Source organism: Nycticebus coucang, chromosome 16 (genome assembly GCF_027406575.1).
Source record: "Nycticebus coucang isolate mNycCou1 chromosome 16, mNycCou1.pri, whole genome shotgun sequence".
Lineage (NCBI taxonomy): Eukaryota > Metazoa > Chordata > Mammalia > Primates > Lorisidae > Nycticebus > Nycticebus coucang.
The window spans coordinates 87,081,241-87,086,944 of NC_069795.1; the positions used below are offsets into that span (position 1 = coordinate 87,081,241).

The 5,704-nt window shown below is 39.3% G+C and overlaps 1 non-coding gene across 1 annotated transcript; it reads left to right on the forward strand.

Annotated features, from left to right (window-relative positions):
• Positions 1-1,898: 1,898 nt before the first annotated feature.
• Positions 1,899-2,006, forward strand: LOC128568312 (small nucleolar RNA U13). Its single transcript, XR_008375118.1, has one exon. It is a non-coding gene; the product is annotated as a small nucleolar RNA U13 (small nucleolar RNA).
• The last annotated feature ends 3,698 nt before the right edge of the window (positions 2,007-5,704 follow it).

A 5,704-nucleotide genomic window follows, 5' to 3' on the forward strand; every position in this document is an offset into this window, starting at 1 on the left:
AACTTTCATGTCTGGCAAGAGAGTGCTCAGGGTCACAGCAGGGTCCCTCTGGAGAAGTAGTCCCCACTTCCTGCAACTCTCTCCCATGGGGTGAGATGAGAGGTCCTCAGTTCACGGCTTACCTATAGAAAACCTACAGCGAGGGAAAAAAAAAAAAACTCTCTTGGCAGAGGGATCAGACACTTTTCCTTTGGGATGAGTTTTGTACTCTTCTCTCTCAGGTCGGCTCTCAGTCTTCCGCTTTATTGGGTACTTTCTGATGATTATCCTTTCCTCTGGAAGGGAGCTTCTGTCAAAAGCTGGCTCCAGTCAGCCATTTTGCCCCTCCTCCTCCTAGAATTACTTTTCTTTCTTCACAATTATCAAGGTATTTTTTTTTTATCATGTTAGGGAATTAGCATTGCATTTTTAACTTACAGATTTTTTATTTTTTTATTGAGTCAGAGTCTCACTTTTGTTGCCCTGGGTAGAGTGCCGTGGTATCACAGTTCACTGCAACCTCAAACTTTTGGGCTCAAGCGATTCTCTTCCCTCAGCCTCCTGAGTATCTGGGACTACAGGCGCCCGCCACACACTTTTTGTTTTAGCAGCCCAGGCTGGGTTCAAACCCACTAGCCCTGGTGCATGTGGCAATTGGACGTGGACAACCTGTTTAAGCTGGCATAAACAAGCTGTTTTGCAAGGTCCTTATTTTTCTTGCACCACACTACAAAGAACCTCAGTGCAGTCCTCAGAACATGTCCACATGAATGATGAGTCAGACATTTCATCATATTTCCTTTTAACAACCAGACTTCCTGTCATATAGCAAATTCAATGACTCACTTCACAAAGGCAAGTTCTTTCACTGCTAGTATTTATAGGATTGCTAACATCAGGGCTACAGGTTGTATAAACATTCCATCATCCAAACATCATGAAACTATTTTTTTATAAAGGTAATGAAATTGGAGTTTACTCTTTCTACAAATATGATCTTTGGAGTCAGGCAGCTCTGATATGAACCCTTGTTCTAGCATTCACTAGCTATAGAAGTCATCTTTTCTAAGCTCCAGTTTTCTTATCCAACAATTGGGTCAGTGATATTTAATGTACAGAATATTATAATGATTAAAGCACATAATGTATTTTAAGCAAATGCTTCAAAATGGTAATTTAAAGTATTATTGTTGCTATTATTTTTTAAATTATGGTGTGCCTAGTACATAACTAAACAGACACTCGCTAAATATTACTGAATGACTGAATGAATGATCTTTGTAAAGAATTCAAAGATGAAATGGAAAGTCTCTGTCCACAAGGGATTTCCAAGCAAGGAGATTAATTGCTATTATAAAAATAAATGAAGTTAGGGTTCTAGGTCTAATCTTATGGGTACTTAATGACTTGACTCTATTACCTCATTATCAAATATTCTCCCTACCTGGGCCTCAGCTGGTTTGGGGGCACAGTCACAGAATAATTCTTGACCCTCTACAATTTTTGGACCCAAATAAAAGAAATCAACTAAAGTTAAAAGGAAAAATGACATAAAAATGCTGGAGTAGAAATACAGCTAAATCTCAAGAAGGATTGAAACCCAAGAGTAGAAATCCACCAGGATATCTATCTATCTCTCGCTCTCTATCTATCTCTCTCTCTCTCAATTCTGTTTCTCTCAAAGTCTCTTTCTCACAGCTTTGTCTCTTCTCACTCTAGACTTCAGGGCAGAAGGTAGTTACCCATGATCTTGAATCTGCATGTTTGCAATCTACTCTTGTTTATATTCCTGGAAGAATCTTGTTGGCCCAGTGCCACTACAACAGAATACCACAGACTTGGTAATTTAGAAAAACCACAGATTCATTGGCTCTCAGTTCTGGACACTAGGAAAGCAAAGATTAAGATGTCAGCAACTGATCCTTTTATAGTTCATAAATGTAGTGATTGGGTTTTCATGTTCATGTATGAGATGTGCCAGCCCCCCTCAAACTTTCTCATGATGTCAGCACATTACCCATATGACATGAAATCCCACTGCTCAATTTACAATGTCCAAAATGTGGAAACAATCTAAATGCCCACCAACCCAGGAATGTATTAACAAGCTGTGATATATGTATACCATGGAATACTATTCAACCATTTTAAAATATAGAGACTTTATATCTTTTGTATTAACCTGGATTGAGTTGGATTACATTCTTCTTAGTAAAGCATCACAAGAATGGAAAAGCAAGAATCCAAAGTACTCAATTCTAATATGAAAGCAGTAGATGATCTAATATGAGATGGGAGGTAGAGGAATAAGGGAGCAGGGAGAGGAGAGGAGGGAGGAAGATGGGGGGTTATGGTATATGGCACATCTTTTGGGGGCCGGACACAATTATAAGAGGGATTTTACCTAACAAATGCAATCAATGTAACTTCATTTGTTGTACCTACAATGAATACCAAACAATGAAAAATTAATAAATACATATTCAAATACCAAATACTTAAATTCTTGTCAAAGAAAACAAAGAATGACAAAAAAAAAAAAATGATTTAACCTATGGTCAGATCAAGACTTGGAATTGTGGGCGGTGCCTGTGGCTCAGTCGGTAGGACGCCGGCCCCATATACCGAGGGTGCCGGGTTCAAACCCGGCCCCGGCCAAACTGCAACCAAAAAATAGCCAGGCGTTGTGGCAGGCGCCTGTAGTCCCAGCTACTCGGGAGGCTGAGGCAAGAGAATAGCTTAAGCCCAGGAGTTGGAGGTTGCTGTGAGCTGTGTGAGGCCACAGCACTCTACCGAGGGCCATAAAGTGAGACTCTGTCTCTACAAAAAAAAAAAAAAAGACTTGGAATTGTGTAAGTAGGCACTGTCAGAAACACTGCAGGAGAAATCATCTCTTACTTCCCAGAAGACAAGGAAAAGTAACTCATGCATGACAGAGAATGTAAGAGAAATCCCTGATTTCTTTAATGTCTTTTCTCACCCAGCCCTGTCCTGAGGCCAGCCCCAGCCAGTGGGCTGCAATGCCATAGCAGCAGTGGCAACATGGGCATCTAAAACTCTGGGAAAATCCATCTATCTCTTGCCAGAAAAACCAGTGGAGGGGACTATTCAAAGACTATGTGATGGCTTGGCGCCCATGGCACAGTGGTTACGGCACCGTCACATACACTGAAGTTGGCCAGTTTGAACCAGCCTGTGCCAGGTAACCAACAATGCCAACTGCAACAAAAAAATAGCTGAGTGTTGTGGCAGGTGCCCCTATAATCCCAGCTACTTGGGAGGCTGAGCCTAAGAGTTTGAGGTTGCTGTGAGCTCTACCAAGGGTGACATAGTGAGCTCTGTCTCAAAAAAAAAAAAAAAAAAAAGACTATGTGATAATCCCTGTAACTTCTTTTTCTTTCTTTTTTTTTTTTCTCTCACTGCTTTACCCCAAAGGCAGCTCCACTCACACAGAACTGCACAGTAATGCAGAAAACTAAAACTCTGAGAAAACCCTAGCTTCGTGGCCAGAAGAACAAGGAAAGGGTGAGTCCATGAAGGCTGGAGAATATAGGAAAAAATGTCAGAGAAGAAAAAGCTAGAAAAAGACATCTTCTAATTGTATAGAACTCTACATAAGTCTCACACTCAATCCCCACTTGACACATACAGAACAAAGCCAAAGAATCATAACAAAATCCTCAAGAACTGAACAATCAAGTCTCAGACTAAACTCTGAGTGATGCATGATATATATAGATACAAATAGCACAGCAAAGTCTTAAAAACTGAACTAACAGTGGAAGCACCACCCACAGAAGGTGAAACACAGCTTGTAGTTGAACCTAAGCCAATAAATTGCTTCCTAACACAAACAAATAATCAATATTCACTAAAGGATTTTAAGAGAATCCAGAATCTCATATTATAATATTTAAAATATCCTGGATACATTCCAAATTATTCAGTGCACAAAAGACCAGAAAAATCTGACCAATACTCAAAAGAAAAGATAATCAAAAGTTGCCAACTCCAGTAAGACCCAACTTGAGATTACCAAGCATAAACTTTCATGTATTTATTATAACCATGAAATAAGGGTAAACATTCTTTAAATCAATGGAAAAATTAAAGTTCTCATCAGATAAAGAAAATTTTAAGTATTTAAAATTTTACACACACATAAACACATATATACGTACAAATGAAAATTTTAAAAAAGAAAGATTCAATATGTGAATGGGCTCAATAGCAAAATGAAGATGATAGAGAAAAGTCTATGAACTTGAAGATAGATCAATAGCAATTATTTGTGTACAATAACAAGAACAAAGAAAAAAGATTGAAAAAAATTATTACAATCGCAAGGGTCCATTAATCATTTCATTTGAATTCAAAGAGAAGAAAAAGAGATTGATTCAGAAAATATGTTTATAAAATAATGGCAGAAAATTTTCCGAATTTACTGCAAGACTTATACTTTCATAAGACTCAAGAAGCTTGGGGCCACGCCAGTGGCTTATGCCTGTAATCCTAGCACGCTGGGAGGTCAAGGCGGGTGGATTCCCTGAGCTCACAGGTTCCAGACCAGGCTGAACTCACAGGTTCCAGACCAGCCTGAGGAAGATCAAGATCCCGTCTCTAAAAATAACCAGGCTTGTGGTGGGCACAAAGTAGTCCAGCTTCTCAGGAGGCTGAGACAAGAGAATCAGTTGAGCCCAAGAGTTTGAGGTTGCTATGAGCTGTGATGCCATAGCACTCTATTGAGGGCAACAAATAAGACTCTGTCTCAAAAAAAAAAAGACTCACAAAGCTTAATGAACCCCAAATAAAGGAAACTTGAAGAAATTCACACCCAGACACATCATAATCAAACAATTGCAAATCACAGGTAAAGAAAGCATCTTTGAGATAGCTTAGATACTTGTTCCTTCCAAATCTCATGCTGAAATTTGATTCCCAATGTTGTAGGTGGGGCCTGGTAGGAGTGTTGGGTCATGGAGGCAGATCCTTTATGAATGGCTTGGTGCCCTCTCTTCAATAATGAGTGAGTTCTCTCCTTGTTAGTTCCTGAGAGAGTTTTTTGGCACTATGCTCACACAGTCTAGAGAACCATGAGCAAAATGGACCCCTTTTCTTTATAAAAAGCCTGAGATATTTCTGTATAGCAATGCAAAATGGACTAAAACAATATTGGAATTAGTTAGAAGAAAAAAATATTAAATTACACAGAAGGAAAAATTATGACTGCAGGTTTCTCACCAGGAATCATAGAGCCCAGAAGACAGTGAGATAGCATCTTTAAATTACTGGGAGAAAAAATAGGAAAGGCAAGAGAAGGAGAGGGCGAAGGACACAACAAGAACAAGAACAAGAACAAGGAAAAGGAAGGAAGGGAGCTGGAAGAACTGACAACTTGGAATTCTATATCCAGCAAAAATACCCTTCAGGAATGCAGGCAAAATAAAGGCATTCTCAGATAAAGGAAAGCTAGAGAATTCATCACCAATAGACTTGCTTTAAAATAAATGTGAAAAGAAAGTTTTTCAAGTTGAGAGGAAATTAGACCAGAGGGAAACATGCAACATTACTAATGAATAAGAAACAAAAGAAATGATAAATATAGGCTGGCCACAGTGGCTCATGCCTGCAATTCTAGCACTCCGGGAGGCCGAAATGGGTGGATAGCTTGAGCTCAAGAGTTCAAGACCAGCCTGAGCAAGAGGGAGACCCTCCCATCTCTACT